The 13,547-nt window shown below is 40.2% G+C and overlaps 2 non-coding genes across 2 annotated transcripts; one reads left to right on the forward strand and one right to left on the reverse strand.

Annotated features, from left to right (window-relative positions):
* Positions 1–394: 394 nt before the first annotated feature.
* On the reverse strand, positions 395–502 carry LOC112719392 (small nucleolar RNA R71). The gene has a single exon (XR_003161695.1). It is a non-coding gene; the product is annotated as a small nucleolar RNA R71 (small nucleolar RNA).
* Positions 503–6,489: 5,987 nt separating this feature from the next.
* On the forward strand, positions 6,490–6,593 carry LOC112718629 (small nucleolar RNA R71). Its single transcript, XR_003160960.1, has one exon. It is a non-coding gene; the product is annotated as a small nucleolar RNA R71 (small nucleolar RNA).
* Positions 6,594–13,547: the final 6,954 nt, after the last annotated feature.

The following is a 13,547-nucleotide window of genomic DNA, read 5'->3' on the forward strand; positions in this document are numbered from 1 at the left end:
AAACAACAACAATGCCAACAATGCAAGGAAGGTGCTGGGTGACTTTACTGCACCTACTCCCGACTTCTATGGGAGAAGCATCTCTATCCGTGCCATTGGATCAAACAACTTTGAGCTTAAGCCTCAATTAGTTTCTCTAATGCAACAGAATTGCAAGTTCCATGGACTTCCATTGGAAGATCCTCATTAGTTTTTAGCTGAATTCTTGCAAATCTGTGACACTGTCAAGACCAATGGGGTTGACCCTGAGGTCTACAGACTTATGCTATTCCCTTTTGCTGTGAGAGACAGAGCTAGAACATGGTTGGACTCACAACCTAAAGAAAGCCTGAACTCTTGGGAAAAGCTAGTCAATGCCTTCTTGGCAAAGTTCTTTCCACCTCAAAAATTGAGTAAGCTTAGAGTGGAAGTCCAAACCTTCAGACAGAAGGAAGGAGAATCCCTCTATGAAGCTTGGGAAAGATACAAACAATTGATCAAAAAGTGTCCCTCTGATATGCTTTCTGAATGGAGCATCATAGGTATTTTCTATGATGGTCTGTCTGAACTGTCCAAGATGTCTTTGGATAGCTCTGCTGGAGGATCTCTTCATCTGAAGAAGACGCCTACAGAAGCTCAAGAACTCATTGAAGTGGTTGCAAATAACCAATTCATGTACACTTCTGAAAGGAATCCTGTGAACAATGGGACAAATCAGAAGAAAGGAGTTCTTGAGATTGACACTCTGAATGCCATATTGGCTCAGAACAAGATATTGACTCAGCAAGTCAATATAATTTCTCAAAGTCTGTCTGGAATGCAATATGCACCAAGCAGTACTGGTGGACGAAATTGTGATCACTATTCTTTAAGTTGTACTTTTATGGAATTTGAAATTGGCACGAGTGGACACAACTCCGTTCAACTAACCAGCAAGTGTACTGGGTCGTCCAAGTAATAAACCTTACGTGAGTAAGGGTCGATCCCACAGAGATTGTTGGTATGAATCAAGCTATGGTCACCTTGTAAATCTCAGTTAGGCAGATTAAATTGGTTTATGGGTTTTTGAAAATAGAAATAAGAAAATAGAAATAATAAAAGGGATAGGGCACTTATGCAGATTCATTGGTGGGAATTTCAGATAAGCATATGGAGATACTGCATGGCTCACGGACGCCTGCTTTCCTACTGCTTCAACTCAATCCTTCTTAGTCCTTTCCATGGCAAGCTGTGTATAGGGGTTCACCATCAGCGGTGGCTACTTTCAATCCTCTCGGGAAAATGGTCCTCTGCGGCTGTCACTCGCATGGCTAATCGTCTGGAGGCATCACCCATGGTTGATGGCTACATCCCATCCTCGCAGTGAAAACTACGCTCACGCGCTCTGTCACAGCACGGCTAATCACTGGTTGGTTCCCGCTCCTACTGGAATAGAATCCCTTGATTCTTTTGCGTCTGTCACTAACGCCCAGCACTTGCGAGTCTGAAGCACGTCACAGTCATTCATTACCGGAATCCTACTCGGAATACCACAGACAAGGTGAGACTTTCTGGATTCCCAGGATCCTACTCGGAATACCACAGAAAAGGTGAGACTTTCCGGATCCTCATAAATGCCGCCATCTATCTAGCTTATACCACGAAGATTCTGTTGGGGAATCTAAGAGATACACATTCAAGCTCTGTTGCATGTAGAACGGAAGTGGTTGTCAATCACGTGCGTTCATAAGTGAGAATGATAATGAGGGTTACTTAATCATCACATTCATCATGTTCTTGGGTACGAATGAATATCTTGGAATAAGAATAAGAGAGATTTGAATAAAAGAGAATGGAATTGCATTAATACTTGAGGTACAGCAGAGCTCCACACCCTTAATCTATGGTGTGCAGAAACTCCACCGTTGAAAATACATAAGTAAAAGGTTCAGGCATGGCCGAATGGCCAGCCCCCATGATCTGAGAACTAATCGTCCCAAGATGTCTAATACACTGATAAAAAGTCCTATTTATAATAGACTAGCTACTAGGGTTTACATGAGTAAGTAATTGATGCATAAATCCACTTCTGGGGCCCACTTGGTGTATGCTTGGGCTGAGCTTGATTAATCCACGAGCTGAGGCTTCTCTTGGAGTTGAACTACAAGTTATGACGTGCTTTGGGCGTTCAACTCCGGATCATGACGTTTTTCTGGCGTTTAACTCCAGACAGCAGCATGTACTTGGCGTTCAACGCCCAGTTACGTCGTCAATTCCCAAATAAAGTATGGACTATTACATATTGCTGGAAAGCCCTGGATGTCTACTTTCTAACGCCTTTGAGAGCGCGCCAATTGGAGTTCTGTAGCTCCAGAAAATCCATTTCGAGTGCAGGGAGGTCAGATTCCAACAGCATCAGCAGTCCTTTTGCCAGCCTTTTTCAGAGTTTTGCTCAAGTCCCTCAATTTCAGCCAGAATTTACCTGAAATCACAGAAAAACACACAAACTCATAGTAAAGTCCAGAAATGTGAATTTAACATAAAAACTAATGAAAACATCCCTAAAAGTAGCTCAAACTTACTAAAAACTACCTAAAAACAATGCCAAAAAGCGTATATATTATCCGCTCATCACAACACCAAACTTAAATTGTTGCTTGTCCCCAAGCAACTGAAAATCAAATAGGATAAAAAGAAGAGAATATACTATAAATTTTAAAATATCAATGAATATTAATTCTAATTAGATGAGCGGGACTTGTAGCTTTTTGCTTCTGAATAGTTTTGGCATCTCACTTTTTCCTTTGTAGTTCAGAGTGATTGGCGTCTCTGGGAACTCAGAATTTCAGATAGTGTTATTGACTTTCCTAGTTAAGCATGTTGATTCTTGAACACAGCTACTTATGAGTCTTGGTTGTGGCCCTAAGCACTTTGTTTTCCAGTATTACCACCGGATACATAAATGCCACAGACACATAACTGGGTGAACCTTTTCAGATTGTGACTCAGCTTTGCTAGAGTCCCCAGTTAGTGGTGTCCAGAGCTCTTAAGCACACTCTTTTGCTTTGGATCACGACTTTAACCACTCAGTCTCAAGCTTTTCACTTGGACCTTCATGACACAAGCACATGGTTAGGGACAGCTTAATTTAGCCGCTTAGGCCTGGATTTTATTTCCTTGGGCCCTCCTATCCATTGATGCTCAAAGCCTTGGATCCTTTTTACCCTTGCCTTTTGGTTTTAAGGGCTATTGGCTTTTTCTACTGCTCCTTCTTTTTTTTTCTATATTTTTTTTCGCAAATTTTTTTTTCCGCAAGCTTTCTTTTTCACTGCTTTTTCTTGCTTCAAGAATCAATTTCATGATTTTTCAGATCCTCAATAACATTTCTCTTTGTTCATCATTCTTTCAAGAGCCAACAATTTTAACACTCATAAACAACAATATCAAAAGACATATGCACTGTTCAATCATTCATTCAGAAAACAAAAAGTATTGTCACCACATCAATATAATTAAATTAAATTCAATGATAAATTCGAAATTTATGTACTTCTTGTTCTTTTTGAATTAAAACATTTTTCATTTAAGAGAGGTGAAGGATTAATGGATTTTATTCATAGCTTTAAGGCATGGTTACATACTAATGATCATGAAGTAGAGACACAAAACATAGATAAACACAACATTAAAAACCGAAAAGCAGAAAGAAATAAGAACAAGGAACGAATCCACCTGAGTGAGAGTGGCGCCTTCTTGAAGGTCCAATGGTGCTTTTTGAGCTCCTCTATGTCTCTTCCTTGCTTCTGTTGAATGATTCCTAGTAATTTTGGTGTTTCTACCCTTAGTTGCTTCCAATATTTGTGTGGAGGACAACTTATCCCCTGAGGTATCTCAGGGATTTCTTGATTTGCAGCCACATGTTCTACCACTGAGCTATGACGGCTTTATATGAGTCTTTCCATCTCCCAAGACTCAGAGGTGGAAGCTTTTGTCTTCCCTTTGAGGTTTCTCTGGCCTTAGGTGCCATTAATGGTAATGGAAAAGCAAAAAAGCTATGCTTTTACCACACCAAACTTAAAATATTGCTCACCCTCGAGCAAGAGAAGAAAGAAGAGAGGAAGAAGATGGAGGTGAGTGAGGGGAGATGGATTCGGCTATATGGGTGGGATTGGGTGGGAAAGAGAAGATGAATTGTAAAGGTAGGTGGGGATCCTGTGGGGTCCACAGATCCTGAGGTGATCCTGTGGGGTCCACAGGATCCTGAGGTGTCAAGAAATTCCATTCCTGCACCAAATAGGCATGTAAAATGCCTTTGTACACCATTCTGGCGTTTAAACGCCCATTGGTGCACGTTCTGGGCATTCAACGCCCATGTAAAGCATGTTTCTGGCGTTGAACGCCAGTTTCATGCTTGTTACTGGCGTTCAGCGCCAGTTTTTCCTCTCTGGGCACATTCCTGGCGTTCAGCGCCAGGATGTTGCTTGTTTCTGGCGTTCAGCGCCAGAATGGTGCTCTGTTCTGGCGTTGAACGCCAGCCAGATGCATCTTACTGGCGTTGAACGCCAGCCTGTGTGTCCTCCAGGGTGAAAATTTTTTTCTTCTGTTTTTGACTCTGTTTTTAATTTTTTTGATTTTTTTCGTGACTCCTCATGATCATGTACCTAATAAAACACAAAATAACAATAAAATAAAAATTAGATAAATAAAATTGGGTTGCCTCCCAACAAGCGCTTCTTTAATGTCAATAGCTTGACAGTGGCTCTTATGGGGCCACAAGGTGATCAGGTCAATGTTAGTGTAGTTCCAACACCAAACTTAGAGTTTGGATATGGGATCTTAACACCAAACTTAGAGTTTGGTTGTGGCCTCACAACACCAAACTTAGAGTTTGGATATGGGATCTTAACACCAAACTTAGAGTTTGGTTGTGGCCTCACAACACCAAACTTAGAGTTTGACTGTGTGGGTTTTTCTTGACTCTGAACTGAGAGAAGCTCTGCATGCTTACTCTCTTCTGTCACAGAGGGATGGCCATGTGCCTTAAACACAAGGTAGTCCACATTCAATTGAAGGACTAACTCACCTCTGTTGACATCTATCACAGCTTCTGCTGTGGCTAGGAAAGGTCTTCCAAGGATGATGCAATCATCCTCTTCCTTCCTAGTGTCTAAGATTATGAAATCAGCAGGGATGTAAAGGCCTTCAACCTTTACTAGCACGTCCTCTACTAACCCATAAGCTTGTCTTAATGACTTGTCTGCCAATTGTAATGAGAACAAGGCAGGTTGTACCTCAATGATCCCCAGCTTCTCCATTACAGAGAGTGGCATAAGATTTATCCCTGACCCTAGATCACATAGAGCTTTTTCAAAGCTCATGGTGCCTATGGTACAAGGTATTAGGAACTTGCCAGGATCTTGTTTCTTTTGAGGTAGAGTTTTCTGAATCCATGTATCTAGTTCACTAATGAGTAAGGGAGGTTCACTTTCCCAAGTCTCATTACCAAACAACTTGGCATTCAGCTTCATGATAGCTCCTAAGTATTGAGCAATTTGCTCTCCATTCACATCTTCATCCTCTTCAGAGGATGAATAGTCTTCAGAGCTCATGAATGGCAGAAGGAGATTTAATGGAATCTCTATGGTCTCTATATGAGCCTCAGATTCCTTTGGAACCTTAATAGGAAACTCCTTCTTGCTTGAGGGATGTCCTAGGAGGTCTTCCTCACTAGGATTTTCGTCCTCCTCCTCCCTTGTGCATTCGGTCACATTGATCACATCAATGGCCTTGCACTCTCCTTTTGGATTTTCTTCTGTATTACTTGGGAGAATATTGGGAGGAGTTTCAATAACTTTCTTACTCAGCTGGCCCACTTGTGCCTCCAAATTTCTGATGGAGGATCTTGTTTCATTCATGAAACTGAAAGTGACCTTTGACAGATCAGAGACTATGTTGGCTAGATTAGAAGCGTTTTGTTATGAATTCTCTGTCTGTTGCTGAGAAGATGATGGATATGGCTTACTATTGCTCAGCCTATTACGTCCACCATTGTTAAAGCCTTGTTGAGGCTTTTGTTGATCCTTCCAGGAGAAATTTGGATGATTTCTCCATGATGGATTATAGGTGTTTCCATAAGGTTCACCCATATAATTAACCTCTGCCATGGCAGGATTCTCAGGATCATAAGCTTCTTCAGAAGCTGCCTCTCTAGTGTTGTTGGATGCATGTTGCAGCCCATTCATATTTTGAGAGATCATGTTGACCTGTTGAGTCAACACTTTGTTCTGAGCCAATATGGCATTCAGAGCATCAATTTCAAGAACCTCTTTTTTCTGAGGTATTCCCTTATTCACGGAATTCCTCTCAGAGGTGTACATGAATTGGTTGTTTGCAACCATGTCAATGAGTTCTTGAGCCTCTTCAGGCGTTTTCTTCAGGTGAATAGATCCACCTGCAGAATGGTCCAATGATATTTTCGAAAATTCAGAGAGACCATAATAGAATATATCTAATAGGGTCCATTCTGAAAACATGTCAGATGGACATCTTTTGGTCAACTGCTTATATCTTTCCCAAGCTTCATAGAGGGATTCACCATCTTTTTGTTTGAAGGTTTGAACATCCACTCTCAGCTTGCTCAGCTTTTGAGGAGGAAAGAATTTATCCAAGAAGGCAGTGACCAGCTTATCCCAGGAGTCCAGGCTATCCTTAGGTTGTGAATCCAACCATATTCTAGCTCTGTCTCTTACAGCAAAAGGGAAAAGCATGAGTCTGTAGACTTCAGGATCAACTCCATTCGTCTTTACAGTCTTACAGATCTGCAAGAACTCAGTTAAAAACTGATAAGGATCTTCAGATGGAAGTCCATAAAACTTGCAGTTTTGTTGCATTAATGCAACTAGTTGAGGCTTAAGCTCAAAGTTATTGGCTCCAATGGCAGGAATGGAGATGCTTCTTCCATCAAACTTGGACGTTGGCTTTGTGAAGTCACCAAGCATTCTCCTTGCATTATTATTATTATTTTCGGCTGCCATGTCCTTCTCTTGTTCGAAAATTTCTGAAAGGTTATTTCTGGATTGTTGTAATTTAGCTTCTCTTAATTTTCTCTTCAGAGTCCTTTCAGGTTCTGGATCAATTTCAACAAGAGTGCCTTTTTCCCTGTTCCTGCTCATATGAAAGAGAAGAAAACAAGAAAAGAAAGAGGAATCCTCTATGTCACAGTATAGAGATTCCCTTATGTTAGTAGAAGAAGAAAGGGGTTAGAAGAATGGAGATGGGGATTCGGATTTTTGGATGAAGAGAGGTGAAGAGAAGTGTTAGTGATTAAATAATTAAATAGAAGAAGAAAAGAGAAGGAAGATTTCGAAAATAATTTTTGAAAAAGAGGTTAGTAATTTTCGAAAATCAAAGACAAAATATAATTAAAATTAAAATTTAAAACAAAAAGAATTTTTGAAAAAGAGAGGGAGAATTTTCGAAAATTAGAGAGGGAAAAGTAGTTAGGTGGTTTTGAAAAAGATAAAAAACAAACAAAAAGTTAGTTAGTTGATTGAAAAAGATTTGAAATCAAATTTTGAAAAAGATAAGAGGATAAGAAGTTAGATAAGATATTTTGAAATCAAATTTTGAAAAAGATAAAATTTTTGAAAAAGATAAGATAAAAGATAAAAAGATAAGATAAAAATTTTAATAAAAAGATATTTTGAAAAAGATTTAATTTTTTAAAAAGACTCAACTAACAAGAAACTACAAGATAAGATTCTAGAACTTAAAGATTGAACCTTTCTTAACAAGAAAGTAACAAACTTCAAATTTTTGAACCAATCACATTAATTGTTAGCTAATTTTCGAAAATTTGATATAAAGATAAGAAAAAGATTTTGAAAATATTTTGAAAAAGATTTTTGAAATTTTCGAAATTTATAAAAAAAATGAAAAAGATATGATTTTTGAAAAAATTTTTGAAAAGATAAGATTTTTAAAATTGAAATTTTGACTTGACTTGTAAGAAACAACAAATTTTAAAAATTTTTGACCAAGTCAACCCAAAATTTCGAAAATTTGGAGGAAAATAAGGAAAAGATATTTTTTTGATTTTTTGAATTTTTAATTATGAAACAGAAAAACAACAAAAATATTCAATGCATGAAATTTTTAGATCAAAACAATGAATGCATGCAAGAATGTTACGAATGTCAAGATGAACACCAAGAACACTTTGAAGATCATGATGAACATCAAGAACATAATTTTGAAAAATTTTTAATGCAAAGAAAACATGCAAGACACCAAACTTAGAAATCTTTAATGCATGGAAAATATGAATGCAAAAGTGCACATGAAAAACAACAAACAACACAAAACAAGAAATCATCAAGATCAAACAAGAAGACTTATCAAGAACAACTTGAAGATCATGAAGAACACTATGAATGCATGAGATTTTCGAAAAGAATGCAAGAAAAATTTTAAAAGCATGCAATTGACACCAAACTTAAAGATTAACACAAGACTCAAACAAGAAACACAATATTTTTTTGGTTTTTATGATTTTCTAATTTTTTTGTATTTTTATTAAATTTTTTTTTCGAAAAACATTTTTGGAAAAACGAAAAAGAAAAGAAAAATTTTTGAAAAAGTTTTTGAAAAGAAAATTACCTAATCTGAGCAACAAGATGAACCGTCAGTTGTCCATACTCGAACAATCCCCGGCAACTGCGCCAAAAACTTGGTGGACGAAATTGTGATCACTATTCTTTAAGTTGTACTTTTATGGAATTTGAAATTGGCACGAGTGGACACAACTCCGTTCAACTAACCAGCAAGTGTACTGGGTCGTCCAAGTAATAAACCTTACGTGAGTAAGGGTCGATCCCACAGAGATTGTTGGTATGAATCAAGCTATGGTCACCTTGTAAATCTCAGTTAGGCAGATTAAATTGGTTTATGGGTTTTTGAAAATAGAAATAAGAAAATAGAAATAATAAAAGGGATAGGGCACTTATGCAGATTCATTGGTGGGAATTTCAGATAAGCATATGGAGATACTGCATGGCTCACGGACGCCTGCTTTCCTACTGCTTCAACTCAATCCTTCTTACTCCTTTCCATGGCAATCTATGTATAGGGGTTCACCATCAGCGGTGGCTACTTTCAATCCTCTCGGGAAAATGGTCCTCTGCGGCTGTCACTCGCATGGCTAATCGTCTGGAGGCATCACCCATGGTTGATGGCTACATCCCATCCTCGCAGTGAAAACTACGCTCACGCGCTCTGTCACAGCACGGCTAATCACTGGTTGGTTCCCGCTCCTACTGGAATAGAATCCCTTGATTCTTTTGCGTCTGTCACTAACGCCCAGCACTTGCGAGTCTGAAGCACGTCACAGTCATTCATTACCGGAATCCTACTCAGAATACCACAGACAAGGTGAGACTTTCCGGATTCCCAGGATCCTACTCGGACTACCACAGACAAGGTGAGACTTTCCGGATCCTCATAAATGCCGCCATCTATCTAGCTTATACCACGAAGATTCTGTTGGGGAATCTAAGAGATACACATTCAAGCTCTGTTGCATGTAGAACGGAAGTGGTTGTCAATCACGTGCGTTCATAAGTGAGAATGATAATGAGGGTTACTTAATCATCACATTCATCATGTTCTTGGGTACGAATGAATATCTTGGAATAAGAATAAGAGAGATTTGAATAAAAGAGAATAGAATTGCATTAATACTTGAGGTACAGCAGAGCTCCACACCCTTAATCTATGGTGTGCAGAAACTCCACCGTTGAAAATACATAAGTAAAAGGTTCAGGCATGGCCGAATGGCCAGCCCCCATGATCTGAGAACTAATCGTCCCAAGATGTCTAATACACTGATAAAAAGTCCTATTTATAATAGACTAGCTACTAGGGTTTACATGAGTAAGTAATTGATGCATAAATCCACTTCCGGGGCCCACTTGGTGTATGCTTGGGCTGAGCTTGATTAATCCACGAGCTGAGGCTTCTCTTGGAGTTGAACTCCAAGTTATGACGTGTTTTGGGCGTTCAACTCCGGATCATGACGTTTTTCTGGCGTTTAACTCCAGACAGCAGCATGTACTTGGCGTTCAACGCCAAGTTACGTCGTCAATTCCCGAATAAAGTATGGACTATTATATATTGCTAGAAAGCCCTGAATATCTAATTTCCAACGCCGTTGAGAGCGCGCCAATTGGAGTTCTGTAGCTCCAGAAAATCCATTTCTAGTGCAGGGAGGTCAGATTCCAACAGCATCAGCAGTCCTTTTGTCAGCCTTTTTCAGAGTTTTGCTCAAGTCCCTCAATTTCAGCCAGAATTTACCTGAAATCACAGAAAAACACACAAACTCATAGTAAAGTCCAGAAATGTGAATTTAACATAAAAACTAATGAAAACATCCCTAAAAGTAGCTCAAACTTACTAAAAACTACCTAAAAACAATGCCAAAAAGCGTATAAATTATCCGCTCATCAAGTACTAAGGAAGCTTCATCTGAAGAAGAAGCTTATGATCCTGAGAACCCTTCAATGGAAGAGGTGAATTACATGGGAGAACCCTATGGAAACACCTATAATCCTTCATGAAGAAATCATCCAAATCTTTCATGGAAGGATTAACAGAGACCTCAACAAGGTTTCAACGATAACAATGGTGGAAGAAACAGGTTTAGCAGTGGCAAGCCTTTTCCATCATCTTCTCAGCAACAGACAGAGAGTTCTAAGCAGAACACTTCTGACTTAGCAACCATGGTCTCTGATCTAATCAAAACCACTCAAAACCATGGGACAGCTGAGCAAGAAAATTACTAAACTCCCTCCTAGTACTCTTCCAAGCAATATAGAAGAAAATCCAAAAGGAGAGTGCAAAGCCATCAACATGGCCGAATTTGGAGAGGAGGAAGAGGCAGTGAATGCCACTGAGGAAAACCTCAATGGACGTCCACTGGCCTCCAATGAGTTCCCCAATGAGGAACCATGGGAATTTGAGGCTCAAAATGAGACCATAGAGATTCCATTGGACTTACTTCTGCCATTCATGAGCTCTGATGAGTATTCTTCCTCTGAAGAGGATGAGTATGTCACTGAAAAGCAAGTTGCTAAATACCTTGGAGCAATCATGAAGCTAAATGACAAGTTGTTTGGAAATGAGACTTGGGAGGATGAACCCCCTTTGCTCACCAAAGAACTAGATGACTTGTCTAGGCAGAAATTACCTCAAAAGAGATAGGATCCCGGGAAGTTTTCAATACCTTGTACCATAGGCACCATGACCTTCAAGAAGGCCTTGTGTGACCTAGGGTCAAGTGTAAACCTCATGCCTCTCTCTGTAATGGAGAAGCTAGGGATCTTTGAGGTACAAGCTGCAAAAATCTCACTAGAGATGGCAGACAACTCAAGAAAACAAGCTTATGGACTTGTAGAGGATGTTCTGGTAAAAGTTGAAGACCATTACATCCCTGCTGATTTCATAGTCCTAGAGACTGGGAAGTGCATGGATGAATCCATCATCCTTGGCAGACCCTTCCTAGCCACAGCAAAGGCTGTGATTAATGTTGATAGAGGAGAATTTATCATTCAAGTGAATGAAGAATCCTTTGTGTTTAAGGCTCAAGGATATCCCTCTGTCACCATGGAGAGGAAACATGATGAGCTTCTCTCAAAACAGAGCCAAACAGAGCCCCCACAGTCAAACTCTAAGTTTGGTGTTGGGAGGCCACAACCAACTTCTAAGTTTGGTGTTGAACCCCCACATTCAAACTCTAAGTTTGGTGTTGGGAGGTTCCAACATTGCTCTGAGTATCTGTGAGGCTCCATGAGAGCCCTCTGTCAAGCTACTGACATTAAAGAAGCGCTTGTTGGGAGGCAACCCAATGTTATATTTTATCTATTTTCTTTGTTATTTTATGTTTTCTGTAGGTTGATGATCATGAGAAGTCACAAAATCAATTGAAAAAGTAAAAACAGAAAGAAAAACAGCACACCTTGGAGGAAGACCCTGCTAGCGTTTAAACGCCAGTAAGGCTAGCAGATGGGCGTTTAACGCCCAGTCTGGCACCATTCTAGGCGTTTAACGCCAGAAAAGGGCACCAGACTGGTGTTAAATGCCAGAAAAGGGCAAGAAGTTGGCGTTAAACGCCAGAAAGGGGCACCAGCCCGGCGTTTAACGCCAGAATTGGCACAAAGAGCAATTTTGCTCGCCACTTGGTACAGGGATGACTTTTCCTTGACACCTCAGGATCTGTGGACCCCACAGGATCCCCACCTACCCCACCACTCTCTCTCTTCTTCACCCATTCACCAATCACCTCAACACCTCTTCCCCAAAAACCCTTCACCTATCAAATCCCATCTTTCTCTTCACCACTCACATCCATCCTTCATAAAACCCCACCTACCCCACCATTCAAATTTAAACCACTTTCCCTCCCAAACCCACCCTCCCATAACCGAACCATAACCCTCCCCCCACCCCTATATAAACCCATCTTCACTCCTTCATTTTCACACAACATAAACACTCTTTCTCCCCCTTTGGCCGAACTACAAAGCCTCCCCCCATCTCCTTCATTTCTTCTTCTTCTACTCTCTTCTTTCTTCTTTTGCTCGAGGACGAGCAAACCTTTTAAGTTTGGTGTGGTAAAAGCATTGCTTTTTGTTTTTCCATAACCATTTATGGCATCCAAGGCCGGAGAAACTCTAGAAAGAGGAAAGGGAAGGCAAAAGCTTTCACCTCCGAGTCATGGGAAATGGAGAGATTCATCTCAAGGGTGCATCAAGACCACTTCTATGAAGTTGTGGCCTTAAAGAAGGTGATCCCCGAGGTCCCTTTCAAACTCAAAAAGAGTGAATATCCGGAGATCCGACATGAGATCCGAAGAAGAGGTTGGGAAGTTCTTACCAACCCCATTTAACAAGTCAGAATCTTAATGGTTCAAGAGTTCTATGCCAATGCATGGATCACCAAGAACCATGACCAAAGTGTGAACCCGGATCCAAAGAATTGGCTTACTATGGTTCGGGGGAAATACTTGGATTTTAGTCCGGAAAATTTAAGGTTGGCATTCAACTTGCCCATGATGCAAGGAGATGAACATCCTTACACTAGAAGGGTCAACTTTGATCAAAGATTGGACCAAGTCCTCATAGACATCTGTGAAGAGGGCGCCCAATGGAAGAGAGATTCAAGAGGAAAGCCGGTTCAATTGAGAAGGCATGACCTCAAGCCCGTGGCTAGAGGATGGTTGGAGTTTATTCAACGCTCAATCATTCCCACTAGCAACCGGTCCGAAGTTACTATAGACCAGGGCATCATGATCGATAGCATCATGATTGGAGAAGAAGTAGAAGTTCATGAGGTTATAGCTCAAGAACTTTATAAGGTGGCGGACAAGTCCTCTACCTTGGCAAGGTTAGCCTTTCCTCATCTCATTTGTCACCTCTGTTATTCAGTTGGAGTTGACATAGAGGGAGACATCACCATTGATGAGGACAAGCCCATTACTAAGAAGAGGATGGAGCAAACAAGAGACCCCTCTCATCATCAAATCCCTGAGATGCCTC

Source organism: Arachis hypogaea, chromosome 10 (assembly GCF_003086295.3).
Source record: "Arachis hypogaea cultivar Tifrunner chromosome 10, arahy.Tifrunner.gnm2.J5K5, whole genome shotgun sequence".
Classification (NCBI taxonomy): domain Eukaryota; kingdom Viridiplantae; phylum Streptophyta; class Magnoliopsida; order Fabales; family Fabaceae; genus Arachis; species Arachis hypogaea.